Below are 17,471 nucleotides of genomic sequence, written 5' to 3' on the forward strand. Positions count from 1 at the left end.
CAATCCATGAACCACTTAAAGAAAAATGTTTTCAATATCAAGGTCAATTTTGATTTTATTCTTTAGTGTCTTAAGATCAAAGTTCATTTATATTTGCTAAAGTGGACCATGGTTTTTCTATTATCAGCTTTTGGGTTTTGCTGGTGTTTCTAACTGAATTTTATTTTTATTTACAAAATTATAATATTGAATGTCCTCACATTTTCACATTCTAGTCCTTGGTCTGACTTACTGCTTGGTGATCTTTTGCCTGGGGTTTTGATTTTTCTCTGAGGTATCTCCCCATTCCTTTGTCCCCCCTTCCCATTTGGCTCACATGTTCCCAAGAGCTTCATTGTGTCACATCTGGATTTGTCTTCATTGCTCAGCCTTCCAGTGATTAACTACATGTCATATCTGTCTCTTCAGTCTTCAAGTGACTTCCTAAGAAAGGGGATGACAGAGGTTAGTTTTCTGAGTCCTCCTGTGTCTCAGCTTATCTTTTATTCTCTCTCCATACTTGATCATTAATTGGGTTGAGTACAGAACTTCCAGTCAAAAGTCACATTACATCCAACTATTAAAGCTGGCCATCGCTGTTTCTTTATGCTTATTGCTCTTTGAAGGGAAGTTTGGTGTCAGGTTGATTCTGGACTTTTCATAGGTAACCCATTTATTCTCTTTGGAAGCTTTTAGAAATTGTTTTTTATTCCTGATGATCTAAACTTTAGAGAGATATGTGTAGATTTTTTTCCTATTTAGTCTATGGTTCCTTTCTATTTGGTAGATCTTATTTTTCTATGTTAATTCTTTACTTTTCTTATATTTCTTCTCCTAGTGTCTAGTCTTTTTTTTTCTCTTTTTTATCTTCCAACTTTCTGTACTGCATTGATCCTTTGTGCCTTTTTCCTCTATGAATAGATTTTGAAATGGATTCTTTGTGTTTCCATTACTAACAATATTTTTCTTTTCTTTCTTTTTTCTTTCTTTCTTTCCTTCCTTCCTTCCTTCCTTCCTTCCTTCCTTCCTTCCTTCCTTCCTTCCTTCCTTCCTTCCTTCCTTCCTTCCTTCTTCTCTCTCTCCTCTTTCTCTCGCTCACTCTTTCTTTCTTTCTTTCTTTCTTTCTTTCTTTCTTTCTTTCTTTCTTTCTTTCTTTCTTTCTTTCTTTCTTTCTTCTTCTTTTTTTTTTTTTTGGCCAGTCCTGGGGCTTGGACTCAGGGCCTGAGCACTATTCCCTGGCTTCTTTTTGCTCAAGGCTAGCACTCTGCCACTTGAGCCACAGCACAACTTCTGGATTTTTCTGTTTATGTGGTGCTGAGGAATCGAACCAAGGGCTTCATGCTTGCAAGGCAAGCCCTCTACCATTAAGCCATATTCCCAGCCGGTAACAATATTTTTTTAGACAGAATATTGCTAAGTAGATCAAGCTGGCCTTGAGCTCGTGATCGTCTTCCTTTCTCATTCTCCCTATGCTGGGAGTATACATGTGTAGTGCTCTGTCCTGCCCTTCTATTATGTTTTGCAAAATCTGCTTTTATTTTTAATATTCAAGATTTTATTTCCCAAGAACATTTTATTTACTTTCTGCTTATCTTCTTTCTTGGTATACTGTTCTGTTTTTCCTTATGGAAATATCTCAGGTTTTCTAAATATAGTTAGAAGATTTAAAAAAAAATTCTTCCTTTGCAAAAAGTCTATTTTCTCTCTCTTGGAATGTGACTTTTATCTTTTTCATTTTTTCTCTTCTTCTTTATCAAATGTCAATGAAATTCCCATATAAGAGAAAACTTAGGGCCCCAAATATCTAATTTAGATTTATTCCAGGTAGCTGAATTTCATATGAAACTTCATAACTCTCTAGAGAACATTCATATTTTAAGTAAATAGTTCTCTGATTTTTTTTTTTCTTGTAGCGAAATCTAGATTTCCCGAATCCATTGAGAGATAAAGCAGGGTGGAGCCATAAAGCATATCTACTGTGTGCTTAGACTTCCTAAAGCTCCTGATTTTTAGTCTCCTGCCCTCTGTCAGATCTTGTGACTCATGCCAGAGTCACCCATGCACCTGCTCCTCTCTCCCCCCCCCCCCCCCGCCAGCTCCCTTTCTCATGTTCCTGGTGGGTGCTCTCTATTCAGCTTACCTAGCACTACATTCCACCTACTTCACATGTCTACTGGTGTTTTGTTGTTGTTTTTACTTCTTTCCCAGGATGTTGACATGCTCACTGACATCACAGGACATTCCTTCTTACATAAGCTCTAGGTTGCTTTCATTGTATTCTAGGAGAAATAGACAGGATTTGCCCTTAGTTTCTTCTTATAATAAATTCTGATTAGTCAGCTTCAGACTGTGCTCTCTTGTAAACAAAATTATGTCCTCCTCCCCCCACCCCCAATTTGTAGACTGAAGGTGTAAGATATAACAAGGGCATAGGATAGAGCTCAACTCCAATGAAACTGTTGGTACAGGAAGGGAAGGAGACACCAGGTCACATTAGGGTATGGGGCAATTCAGTAAGAGAGGACTCTGGAGAAGTCAACTCTGAAAGCACCTTCATTTGGGCTTCTGGACCATAGAACAGGGAAATAAATTTCTGTTAAATTCCCCAATCTGTGTTATTTTGCTAATGAAGCCTGACCTGATGTTTCAAAAATAAAATGGCATGCCTTAATAAAAGTACTCATAATATAAATAGTCTGAATTGTCTCGTAAGTATCAGTCATTACCACTTTAGCTGGGACATTGAAGAAAAATGGCTTATAGAAGAGAAGGCCACTTTATCTACCTGGAGTTGATTCCCAATGCTGGCTGAAGACATTTCTTAAGGAACAGTTTGGACTGATAGCAAATGGGAAGGTGTTTCTAGAGATTAAAATACAGGCTATATCCACAATAGAGAAAAGAATGAACATGAATGATTACAGAAACAGAGAAAAGTTCTACAAAGAAGTAAAACTGCCTTATACATTAAAAGCATTAGCATGTGATAAATATATATGTTTATGAAGGACAATGTGACATTTTAACTCATATACATAGCATATATTGATCCAAGTAGAGTAATTAGCATTTCCATCTCTATCATTTGTGTGTGGAACCTTTAAGTATCACTCTTCTAATCCTTCATCAAATGCCTTAAGTGCGTGTAAACTATTTTCATCCAACTATGCTGTGGAACTTTTAGCATTTATTCACTTGTGTAAGTATGTTTTGGTACTCATTATCCAACTTTCTTTAATCCCTCTCTCTTCTTCCTTTCCAACTTCCAATAATCACTTTATACTTTCAGACCATTTTTCTCTCTCTCACATAGAAATGAGTATGTGCTATTTGTCTTACTGGGCCTGATGGATAATTTTTAAACAACCATGTACATATCTATCATCTGATTCCAAATGTGCATTCTTCATTATGACTAAATAAAATTCTATGTGTTTATCATCACATTTTCTATTGGATAGGCACTCAAGCTTATTCCATATCTTGGCTATTATAAATAGTGCCACAAACTATGTGCATCTGTCCCTTTAATATCTGGACTTCATTTCATTTGAGAATATATACCCCAAAGTGATATATGAATCATATAGATGTATTATTAGTTTGAGGAAACTTCCTATTGTTTCCATAATGGCTGTACCAATTTATATTCCCACCAATTGTGTACAGGAGTTCTCTTTTCTCTACATCCTTACCAGATTTTTTTTTGTCTTTTTGATAATAAACTCTTATTGGGGCAGTATGGTATTCAAGGTGGTTTTGTTTTATGTTTCCCTGATAGCTAATGGTATTATTTCCCCCTATATATTGGAAGCATTTGTAGTTTTTCTTTTGAGAAATGTCCTTTCAGATTACTAAGTAATTTCAATTCTATTGTTATTTGTGGTTTAGCTTTTAAATTCCTTATATATTCTGGATATTAATCCTTTTTAGATTGATACTTGCAAGTATTTTCTCCAATTCTTGGAGTTTTCCTTTCACTCTATCCTTTACCAGTATAAAAACAGATAAACTAATGGGCCAGAATACAGATCTGAGAAATAAACCTAAATACCTATAGCCAAGAGAATCGCAAGAAAGGCACCAAAAGCCAAAATAAGAAAAGGCAAATTAATAGTTAATCTTGATAAGATACATTTCTGGTGACAAAGATTAATAGGGTTTTACAGTATGGCTATACACTACATATATTTCAACATTTAAAGGGATAAAGTAAGTTATTCATGTTACAACATGAATTAGCTTTCGAAAGGAAAAGGAACTACTCACAAACGACCATATACTGTATAATTCCATTCATATCAAATGTCCAGAATAAGGAAATCAATAGGACAGAAAATAGACTAGTAATTGACACATTCTAAATTACTCTTTAGTTAATAAAACAGTTTTTACAGCCTGTAATCCCAGTACTCAGGAGACTGACTGAGGCAAGAAGACTATCAGCTCCATGCTAGTATGTACTACAGAGCTGAGACCAGCCTGGTCTACACAGCACAACCTTGACTCAATGGAACAAAAGTAAAGGAAAAAATGTTTGTGTAGATCAATCCTTATACTGGATGGTATTTGTAGTAGTTTATTATGTAAAAGTTACTGTCTGTAAAATAATACATATATTCTTATTTTCACAAAATTATAGACAAAAATGTATGTAAAGATAAGTGTTAAAATTTATTGTTCTTGTTGGTGGGACTAAGGATATTTTAATTTCCCCTTTTCATACACATACTGTCTATAATGAATCTATCCACTGATTTATTTTCTTCCTGTTGTGGTGAAAATACTTAAAACACACTTTGTATAATTCACACAGTAGTCAAAACCCCTAGAATGCAAGAAGAGTATTTTCTCTTAAAAAATTCTCCAGTAATTTAAAGCAAGTGTTTACTATTTCACGAAGAAACTCTTACAAAAAGACTCCTAGAATTCTCATCTTTGACCAATATAATCTAGAAAACTTCAAGATTATTTGGCTAGAAAATTTATATCCTGGTAAGTGAACAGGCTAATTTACTGAAAAAGGCACGCAGTAAACTTAAATGTTAAATACTGTTGCCACTGTATTTGATTTTGGTACCCTGTGTATTGTATATACATTTATCTGAATTAGGAAAGGGACAGGGAACAACAAAATGGTGAGACAAAGGTCAAAGGTCAAATCAATGCAAGAGGGATACAAGATCATATATTGCAAATGAACTTTACAACTTGGGGGTGGATTGGGGGGAGGGAAAGTGGAAGAAAAATGAGAGAGGGGCAACAATGTTCGACAAGAAATGTCCTCACTACCTTACATAGGTAACTGTAACCCTCCTGTACATCACCTTGATGATGAAATAAAATTAAAAAATAATAAAAGTAATGAATTTTGAATAGTTTATCTGAAGCTTTCCTTTATAATAGCAAGTAAACATTTTTCTAGCTTACATTTTATTTCATTTTTAAATTTTTTACTTAGTTTTTTTTCTGAAGGTAAAAGGTTGTAGAAGGGGTCCAATTTAACATGTGTATTGTGTCCAGTGCTTCTTCATTAGAGTCATCTTGTCCATCTTTCTCCCCATCTCATGATAAACTTTTAAAAGGACATTCTTATATTAAGCTAATAAATATAGTTTTGTGTATGGGAGTTTTATCTTTTCTGTCTTCTGAGAATGGTCAGTGAAAAAGTGGAGGAAATAATCCATTTAACTCGCTTAAAACTGCCATTAAGTCTTAAAAAGACATCCAAACAAGAAAAAACATACTATTCAATGTCACTGTATGAATAAAAATAAAATATATCTGTGGGAATTATGTGGTAGAATATAGACAGTTATATGATAGACTTACTTACAATCTCCAAAGTATATATTATTTTATTTAGACCCTTATATATTATCTTATGACTATGGTTTTCTACAATGACCACTCATTTATCAACATTTTTTTTTTTACTGCCTATTCCTTTTACAGGAAAGTATTTCGTGTTGGTAAGTAGAGGTGCTTCTTAAGCCATCTTAGTCTCTGTTAATTCAGGAGCCTCCATTTGTAACCAAGATACTTGTTCATGGCTATGGGCTCAATGTTTGTGTCCTCCTGGGAATTAATACATGCACATCTATTCATGAGTGTGCTAGTGCTTATTTGTTCCTTAAAAAAAAAAAAAACGAAACAAAAACCCTTGAAAGCTGCCCTGCTCCTTCTACCTTGAGCACACACAGCTGCGAACCCAGAAGCAGCTCTTCACCAGACAATCTTTCAGTCATGGGCTTCCTACCCTTCAGAGCTGTGAGGAAAATAAGAAATTCTGTATAAAATATCCTGTTTCTGATATTTTGCTATAGCTCCATGAGTAAAGTAAGGTAATCTACTTGTGAGAATACTATTTAGCATCACAGTTTGAAGAACTATAAAATGATGGATTTCAAAATGCTTTAGGTACTTCTCTGTAAATATGCTGAATATGGAGAAATGACAATAGGCATATGAAACAATCCAGTCATACTGTAGTTAACATTTACTAAACACTGAGGAATACCAGACACTGCTAGTTGCCTTGCATGAATCATTTCTTTTAATCTGAACAATATGAAGTAATGAAGTAGAAAATGAAGGCTCAGAGAATTTCCCTATCATATTTGTGTCTGTGTGTGTATATATGTACCCTTGCTTTACATTTCTGTTCAAAGATAACACTCTCCCACTTGAGCCCTACTTCCACTTCTGGATTTTTGCTGGTTATCTGGAGATGAGAGTCTCATGGGTTTGTGTGCACGGGCTAGCTTTGAACTGGGATCCTCAGATCTCAGCCACCTGAGTAGCTAGGATAATGGGTGTGAGCTACCAGCACCTGGCTTTTATGATGTTCAATGCCAGCAATTCACATAGTACACAGTAGAGTCATATTGGAGTGAGATGTGTACATAATTGTGTAAACTGTCTGCCTCTGATAACTAATTTATGAGCATAGCCCTTGCAGTAAGTTTATCTTTAGAGTCTGAGGTAAAAACTAACCCGAGTCAGTTACTACAACTTACCACATATTTATTCTTAAAAAGTCATTAGGTGATGCCCTGTTTTCTCATCTAAAAGTGGAATATCAATATTACTGACTTTACATGGTTATTGCAAGGAGTAATTGCTATCACTACATAGAAAGCCTTGGCATTGCTAGGTAATTGTTAGCTCTTACTATGTTGATATGAGCAGTCCTATCCAGTCCCCAACATTCCCCTGAGGTCAAACTGTAGTGTTTCCTGAAGGGTGAAGACCCTGTAATTGATAACTATCCTAAGAAATAGGATGTTTTGGGTAGAATGTCAAGGTCTTGGAGGGAGTCTCTATAATGGAACAAGCTCCAGTTTTTGCTTTGGATGTCTCAGGTTTGGACTCTGGGCATCTATGATATATCATTTGAAGTATTCTGTCTGGTGGATTAGAATTGTGCCCCAAGCAGAAAACAGTATCAGGGAGATGGTTATAGTGAAGACTCTAAGTAGCAGAGATCTGTGTTAGCAATTCAGATCGCAGCTCTGCCCCGTGGCCTCCTTCTGTTAGCTTAGGACTTTAATGAAAACTGATAGATATTTCAGGCTAGTTCCTAAGCTACTGTGGTAGACAAAGAGATGTGTATGTGTTCATTTTGAGGCTGAAATGGAAAAAGTTGAAAGAAAGTGATTGGAAGCAGAGCAATGTTAGCATATAGTCCAAAAAATTAGTAAATCCAAAATTACTATTGAGACTGTATCTCATTGCCCATATTAACAGATTTTCCTTTCATTCCCAATCTTGGAAGAAATCTTTACGTTTCTCTCCACAACTCTGCCACCATAAAGATTTGGTACTTTTTGTATGCTTTTAAGTCAGCGTCTGTGGAGCGCTGTTTGTACCACAATTGTTAATAACAAGGACAGTTAAGAAAACACTACTTTTCCACCTCTATACACCTACAATAAACACAATTTTGAAAATTAAAGTATATTTGAATAAAATAATTTGGCTTGGGGCTGGGGATATGGCCTAGTGGCAAGAGTGCTTGCCTCCTATACATGAGGCCCTGGGTTCAATTCCTCAGCACCACCTATACAGAAAACGGCCAGAAGGGGCGCTGTGGCTCAGGTGGCAGAGTGCTAGCCTTGAGCGGGAAGAAGCCAGGGAAGGTGCTCAGGCCCTGAGTCCAAGGCCCAGGACTGGCCAAAAATAAATAAATAAGTAAGTAAGTAAGTAAGTAAATAAATAAATAAAATAACAATAATTTGGCTTTAAGAATATTAGTTTAATAATTACAATTATGAAGTGTACAAAATTCCCTTCTGCATGTCTTTGAGCTTTATTGGAACTGGTTGGTTTGAAAGTTTGTTTTGGCTTCAGTTGGTTTTCAATTCAATCTTTGTTTATAGACAGAGACAAGGCTAAAGTGAATCTGGGAGTTCTATTTTTTTCTTGCTCACACTGACAGTCGTTTATTCAACAGATATACATAGGCCACCAATTAGAAACCACAAGTCGCTGTAAATATAAAAGGGACATAAAGCTGATTGATGCCCCCCAGATGACAGATGCAGTGATGAAGATGAAGATATGTCAATTAAAACCACAGTGTACAAATGTTGAAATAGGACACGAGAATGACTTACGATATTAAGAGTTATAATTCTCTAAGATAAGTAGATGATTCCACATAATTGGATCACGCTAAATAAGAAGAGCTTAGGTGCTACACATTACTAAAAAGACAAAGGTCAGTTATTATAAACATAAGAAATTCTCTAAAAATAACTCTATTTGACTAAGCAATATGGTTTAGAGAAGTTAAACTGTACATGATTACCTACTTAGTGAGTGGTAGAACTAGATTTTAATTTGCCTATATTTGACGCCAGAACACAAGTTCCTGATTATCATGCTATACTAAATAAATGAAGTTAACCACCTAGTTACATATAGTTTGGCTGTGTTATTTTGAAAAAGTAATTTATTTGGTGCCTTATTTAACCACTGTATATAGCTTTTAAATGACTGACTCAATGGCACTAATGATAATATTAAATGTAAAATAAGATCAGTACTTTATTAGGAGTGGAAAACATGGTAGGTAGCCACTTAGTATAATTGGATATTTCCTAATAATCATGCTATTCTGTAACTCCCTCTTGATCATGGGATAGTCCTAATAAAAGACCATAGACTGATTTTGGTCACCAACCAATAATTGTAGAAATTAATTAATCTGGTAGAAAAAATACAATTAAAAATAGAGTAGGAAATAGAAAACCAAAGTTATGCTAATAGTATTGTAATGAATGTTGCAGGCAACATTCAGTATTGTTAAAGTTAAGTTTGAGGAAAAAGCATAATTTGTCTCTTCTCAAGTTTTGTCCTCATTTATCCATTTCAGAGAAACAGCAACTTTATTAATTTGAACACAAAGCTAAGAGCAGCACTTGGGCCCAGAGTTCAAACTCCACTACCAGCACACACGTGCCCACGTACACACACATGCGCATGCGCAGACACATGTGAATGCACGCACACGCATACACGGACAAAGATCATGAACGTCAAAGAACTGTCACAAGATAGAAGATATGAAGAATAAATAAAGAGGAAAAATGAACTCCTGGACAGGAGATTAGAAAAAAAAATAGTGAAATTCAAATAAAGATTATAGTTTGGATAATAACATTGTGCCAAGGTTAGATTTCTATTCCTGATTTTTGTCCTATGATATTAATAGATATTAATAGTAGAAATGGAATTAAGAGATATGAAAAGCTCTACAATATTTTTGTAAATTTTCTGTAAGTCTGAAATTAATTTAAAATATTGTATTGGATAATGAACAAAATCCAAGAATGCACTCTTTATAAGAAATAAATGTAAAGCCTAAAGATTTGGAAAATGTTAATGTAAAAGAATTAGAAAACTGTATACAATAAAAAAAAGTAGATGATATATCAATGTATTTTTAAGGCTAGAGGCCAGAAACGTTTCTAGGAATGTAAGGAGTTACTTCATGTTAATAAATGTCCCATTTCATCAATTCTAAATGCATATGCTTTCAAACATAGAAGAATAAAATAGCAAACCTCAAAGAACAATAATAAATAAATCTAAAATTATAAAAAAGGAATTTTAATTTGCTTTGTTCAGTAACTGTTAGGGGAGTTAAAAACAAAGCAAAACAAAAACCCCAAAGAGGAAGTGAAGCTATTGCTCAAGTGGTAGATCATTAGCCTTGAGCAGAAGAGCTCAAGCCTCAGGACCAGCATGAATAAAAGAAAATAAAAGAATAGAGAAGAATATCTGAGTGATATAGTTACCAACTGCAAGACACTTCAATCAACAGCTTCAGAGTACTTTCACCTTTGGAGCAGGAAAAATACTCACCATGGACAACTCTATCAGGCAGACATAAAAAATATGGAAAGAATGAAATAATGTACTATAATATGTTACTACAATGCCATTGTTCATTAGAGGTAAGAAAACCCTCGGAGGCTTATATATTTTAAATCTTTTAAAAGGCCCATGAATACAAGAAGCATCTATATTATAAATCAGGAAATATTTCATCTCTATGGTAAAAATACTATACAAACTTTATAATAATTAGTGGAACCAAAAACTGAACTAAACATTCATATTAGCAAATTAGTAAAAGAAGAGCCTAATAAATCCTAAAAGCATGAAATACATAAGTAATTCAGACAATACCAGAAAATAATAATATAGAAACAAATATAATAGAAAGAGCATCAGCAAAGCTGGTAATTGGGTCTTTAAAATGATTAATAAAACGGATAGAATCCTGGTAGGAAAAAAAAGAATAAGCAAATAGCTATTACTCAGAACAAAAAAGGAATACATCATAGATTCTACAAATACAAACAGATAATTAGAGGTTCTATGCACAGCTATAGACCTACAAATCTGAAAAATTTAGAAGAAATGGCTACACTCTGAGAAAAATATTACATACCAAATTTTTTCAGAAGGAACTGACAACAGTCTTGTAACAACTACTTTAAAAATTGAACTAAATATTTCCAAAGAGAAAACTATAGACCTTGATGTTTTCAACAATGTTATAGCAAATATTTATGTAAAAATTCTATTCTTATATAAACTTCTTTTTTTTTTTTTTTTTTGCCAGTCCTGGGGCTTGGACTCAGGGCCTGAGCACTGTCCCTGTCTTCCTTTTGCTCAAGGCTAGCACTCTGCCACTTGAGCCACAGCACCACTTCTGGCCATTTTCTGTATATGTGGTGCTGGGGAATCGAACCCAGGGCCTCATGTATATGAGGCAGGCACTCTTGCCACTAGGCCATATCCCCAGCCCTTATATAAACTTCTAAAAGAAAGCAAGCAAACTTCCAACTTAGGAGGCTACCACAATTTTGATGTTCAAAGCCCATAAGAACATGGAAAGGAAGGAGAAATATGTTCATTTCACTCAGATATACCAATAAACTTTTTGAAAAAAGTTAGAGAATTGGATTAATAGGTAAATATGTGTACATTTATTGATTTACAAACAATGATCATAATTTATTACAGCGATTCTGAGTTCTTCTGGAATGCACAATTTGGTTCACATTTGACTACTGTCACTTTTTTAACTACAGGGACACAATTTGTGGGTGGGGAGAGGTGAGAAAAACTGGGAGACAGTGAGGGAAGGTGTGACATTGTCCAAAAAGAGATGTGCTCAATACCTGACTTATGTAACTATAACCCCTCTGTACAACACCTTTATATTATTGATGATGTTCTTGTATCACCTTCCTATGGTTGTACCTACACTATCTCTGTAATCTTATCTGAGTATATTGGAAACCGTGTTTACTGGTATTGGAAGTAGGAAATTCAAAGGGAATACCAAATTTGAGAGACACAGGGTAAAAAAAGAGAAATAACTACAAAAGCAATACTTGCAAAACTGTTTGGTGTAAGTGAACTGAACACCTGGGGGGGGAGGGAAAGGGGGGAGGGAGGAGGGCATGAGGGACAAGGCAACAAGCAGTACAAGAAATGTATCCAATGTCCAACATATGATACTGTAACCTCTCTGTACATCAGTTTGATAATAAAAATTTGAGAAAAAAATAAATAAAATAAACGACATGGACAGAATGAAGGAGAAAAAATATAAACAGTAGATGCCAAAAGGAAAGTGTGTGCTCAAAATTTAGTATCTACTAATAATCACTAAAAAAAAATTCATAAAAGCTGGGCACCAATGGCTCACACCTATAATCCTAGCTACTCAGGAGGCTGAGATTTGAGGATCACGGTTCGAAGCCAGCCAGGGCAGGAAAGTCCATGAGACTCTTATCTCCAATTAACTACCAGAAAACTAGAAGTGGTGCTGTGGATCAAAGTTATAGAGTGCTAGCCTTGAGCAAAAAAGCCCAGAAACAGTGCCTAGGCCCTGAATTCAAGTTCCATGACTGACCAAAACAGGAAAGTAAACATATGAAACAGAAATAGAAATGAACTTCTTGTGTATGGTGAAGATGTGTCATAATGTAAGTTAAGTAAATGAAACAAACATCATCCTTAACGAAAGAGATGTAATAAAGTGTTCCCACTAAGTTGAGCGCACATTACCATTGCTTAGCATCATATGACAACACATCCTACTGGGAATGCTAGCTAGTGAACTACTTGTGTTAGGTTACATTTCTAATAGTGTCACGAACATCTGAGATTGGAACTAGAGGCATGGCTCATGTGGTAGGGTGCTAGACGAGTGGCAAAAGCCAAGTGTGCGAGGAGACCTTGAGTCCAAGTCCCACTACCAACAAACACACACATGCACATGTGTGCATGCAAACAAAAAGCAAATACCGGAGACAATCTTTACAAAGAGACAGCATTAACCAGGAATGGCAGTGCACTCCTATAATCCGTAGCAATGAAGAAGGTAAAGAGCAGGATGATGAAACTAGGATGCCATTGCAGGGCAAAGTGTTCTTAAGACCCCATCTCATCTAATAAAATGCTAGATGTGGTGGTAACACCTGTCAACCAAGTTGGTCAGGGAGCATAAATAGGGGGAACATGACTGAGATCTGCCTTGGAACAAAAGCAAGACTGAGTGTCCCAAATAAGAAAAGCAAAAAGGCTGTGGGTGGCTGGGGGCTGGGGGCTCGTGCCTGTAATCCTAGCTACTCAGAAAGCTGAGGTCCTTAGACTGTGATTCAACGCCAGTCCAGGCAAGAGAGTCCATGAAACACTTCTCTCCAATTAACCGCCAGAAAACCACAAGTAGAGCTGTGTTTCAAAGGGGTTGATTCTAGTCTTGAGCAAGAGTTCAGGGACACAACCAGCACACACATACACAAACAAAGTTTGTGGATATGACCATGAATTCAAACCAGGGGTGGAGAGGTGGGAAACCGGAAGAGGGAGCATTTGAGACAGGAACAAAACAACAAGATAACCAAGAGTAGGAGGAATAGTGTTCCCACAGTCCCCTTGAAGGTCATGTTTCTAATGACCCAAAGCCCTCCTCCTTCTCCTAGATTCCATGTTCTCAGAGTTGCTTCATCTTTTAACATGGTTACAGGATGAGGTCCAAGCTCTTAACAGATAGGCCTTAACACATAGACCCAAACTGTAGCACTCTGAACACAAATACAAATACAGGAAACAAATAATTGAAAGGTGGAAATTAATCTATCACTATTGGCCAATAATGATAGCATGCTTAAAATACAAATTATTGGAAATAATAGTTAATAGAATAATTATTAGAATTATTAATAAATACTAATATATTTGGATGAATTAGCAACACTTAAAATCTATTTTAAAAAAGGCAAATACAAAAATGTACCACCTACAGTGAAGTTAAAAAGAAAAGACTAAGTATCTAAGGTGAAACATAAACACAAGTGTTAGATCTTAATAGACAAAATCATAAAACTATAGTAAGAGACTTTTTAAGATAATGAAGTGCAGAGATGTAGCATATGTGTGGATTGGAAAATTCTAATACAAAGATGGAATTTTTCCAAATTGATATGTAACTCTAATGAATTCTAATCCAAATCATTCCTTTTTCTCTTTAGGAAACTAGACATACCAATTATGATATTTATTAACAAATATAAAGAACCCAAATTAGCCAAGATCCTCTAGGAAAAGAAAAAATGGATAGCCATAGTCATCTGACAAATTTCTTTTTCCCCCTCTGAGACACTGTAATGAACATAGCACTGATGTCTCACATGGACCAGTGGAACAAGCCACACTCAACACCACTTTTTCTCCTCTTGCACATCTTCCTTTCAACACTGTGTGCTAAGAAGCACTAAATCACACGTGCAAAGATGTTCATAGCAGCTTTACTCATTACAGTCTCAAGCAAGGAAACACCCAAGTGTTGAGCTACAGTAGAATGAGTAATTAATTCACATAATAAAAGATTAGGTAGCAACAAAACCAAGCTCATCAATGCCACATTATGCTTTGGAGATATATTTTAAATTCTATGACTGAGTGGATGAAATCAGGTACAGATACACATACACACACACATACACACACACAGAGGGATGGGGAAAGGTGAGAGTTAAGAAAGGGAGGGAGGGTGAAGGGAGAAGGAAAAGAAGACAGACAGAGATAGAGAGAGAGAGAAAGAGAGAGAAAGAGAGAGGCTTACTCTGGGGCTGCATTTAGACAAAGTTAAAGCATTTTTAAAAGTTAAAGCATAGGGGCTGGGAATATGGCCTAGTGGTAGAGTACTTGCCTCATATATATGAAGCCCTGGATTCGATTCCTCAGCATCACATACATAGAAAAAGGTGGAAGTGGCACTGTGGCTCAAGTGGAAGAGTGCTAGCCTTGAGCAAAAAGAAGCCAGGACAGTGCTCAGGCCCTGAGTTCAAGGCCCAGGACTGGCAAAAAAAAAAAAAGTTAAAGCATATTTAGTTTGAAACTAAATTATAAGCAAAGACAACTAGGGATCTTTTCAGATCTAGAGAATGTTCTATTTTTTAACTTAGATACTGATAATATCACTATGTTATAATAATTCCTTACGTATTACTTAACTAGAAAAGAAAGAGTGTGATATTGAATTGTTTGGGGCAAATCATAATTTCTTAACTCTAGCAAATATTTAATAATATGTGCTTAATCACTTAATATTTATAATTATAAATATTTAGACATCTGAACTTTGATAGTAACATGTTTTAACCATAAGCGCTATATAGAGAAAGATTCTTAGTGGAATTTGTTGACAATGACAATCTGTTTTATTAATTTTGAAGGAAATGTGGGCCAACTCCTTTTATTATAGCCATATGGAATATGAAAATAAAGTCAAAATTTCCCTTCATTTACTCCACTTTCAGAAAATGCCTTCAGGCATCTAAGGGGCTAAACAAGTTTGACAATGATAAAAACATTCAAAAGTGCAGCTTCTTCTACTGCTCCACTTGATGGCACTAAACTAACACAGAATATGGCTAATCCTCTCTGGCAGTTTGATGCAGTAATGTGTGTTCAATGTGTTTCCATAATCTTAGACCTTATGCTGTGAAGGTCTTTTTTGGCTGAGAGCTTTGAATATACTCAGTGGGGAAAAAAAGATTAAAAATTCTTAAAGAGTCGCACTGCTTTTAAGGCTCAAAAAAGAAAAAAAAAAGATGCATTCGAACTCCTTATGACCAGACAGAGCCTTAAAGATTAAAGAAAATCTTCTTGTCTCTTGCTTCTTCTTCATCTCCTGTGAGCCGTAGAGATGTCAACAATTTTGCCTCTGAGCTTTTCGAGTTCTGATAGGAAGACAGGAATCGCAAGACTTCGAATGGAATCATTCCTGAGAAGGATGGGATGGTGCAGGAGGTTTTGCTACTTCCTAGTTGATTCAAGAGGAGGCAAAACCTTCACAGGAGGGCAGCTAGGAGGTAGAAGCCACAGGTCAGATGCTCTGTGGCTTTGCTTCTTAGCAGAGCACCTCTGCTAATGCCTCCTCTCTCTGGCTCTCTGGCTCTTTTGCTAAGACAATGTCTTGTTAAACTGCCTAGGCTGGCATGGAACTCACATTCCTCCTGCCTCAACCTCCCAAGTGCTGAAGCGCTGAGACTACTTACAGTTGAGCACCACCATGTCTAGCTTTGCCTAGATCCTTTAAAAAAATGTAATTGCCTATATTAGCTTTACAAGAAGTTTCCCTACTTGCTTTTTGTATATTTTTTGGAATTCATTTAGATAAGTATTATTTCATATGGTCAGAGGTTAGAATGTATCTTGATTAGATTCATCCACCTCATCCTCTTTCTTAAAACCATTTAAACAGATTCCATTGCTCAATTTTCATACTCAGATGGTTCCATTTTCACACCCAAATGTGAATTACTTTGACCATATTGATCCGTTCCATTTCCTCTTTTAGTGGTACCCACCCAGAAATCCCTCAGACAGGATTTGATTTACATTCTTGTCATTCATTTTTTAGAGTAGGTATTAATTTTTCAAAGGGATCTCCCTCATGCACACACAGCACTTGAATCATATTAATGCCCTCTATCGCTCTCTTCTCATCCCTCACCTCCTATTGTTGATAGTTTGCAATGACTTTTTATACCATCATTATACACATATATAATATATTTCAATATTCACTTTCTATAATTTCCTTTTCCTCTTTTTATATCCCCAACCCCCTCAAATAGTCTCACTATTAAGAACATAGATATTCATATGATCATGATATATTTATGCATAAGCTTATCTTATAGATCTATCTCACATACACAAAAGAAATATTTGTTTTTTATTGTTCTTGTAGAGTTGATGTACAGAGGGGTTACAGTTGTATGAATCAGGAAATACGTAAGGAGTACAATTCTATTTGAACCTTGTCTCCCATTCTGTACTTTCCTGGCTTTTCCCTCCCATCCCCACCCACAACATATCCAGTTCATTTCCATCTGGTGTCCAGTGAGCACCACTGCTACATTTGTTCATCTCTGTTCCACACCCTCCCAAATACCAACAAACTAACAAGACAAAAGGAAAACCCACCCAGCAACAATGCTAACTAAAATATGTCTCCTGTTTCCTTTCCTTGGAGTTCATTTCATACAATATTATTTTATAGGATCATCTGTACCTAGCCGTTGAGACTTTGTCCACCACTCCTATGCATATCTTCCTTTGGCTTCCATGTGTGAATGACCAGAGTCCTATATAATTTTTCATGTCCCAATATGTGTGCATATGTGTGTGGACATATCAATTCAGTGTGTTTACTTGTAGATTTATAGACAAATTCTAGTTACCACAAATGAGGGAAACCATGCAGCCTATGTTTCTTTGGCTCTGGCTTACTTCACTTAATATAATTTTTTCCAAGTCTTGCCATTTCCTTATGAATGGCACAACATCATTCTTTGTCAAATTTATTCTTCTTTATGGATGACTAATACCTCATTGTGTTTATGTACCACACACATGCACATATATGTGCATATGCACCTTTTCTTTTTTTT

This window comes from Perognathus longimembris, chromosome 12 (genome assembly GCF_023159225.1).
Source record: "Perognathus longimembris pacificus isolate PPM17 chromosome 12, ASM2315922v1, whole genome shotgun sequence".
NCBI classification, from domain to species: domain Eukaryota; kingdom Metazoa; phylum Chordata; class Mammalia; order Rodentia; family Heteromyidae; genus Perognathus; species Perognathus longimembris.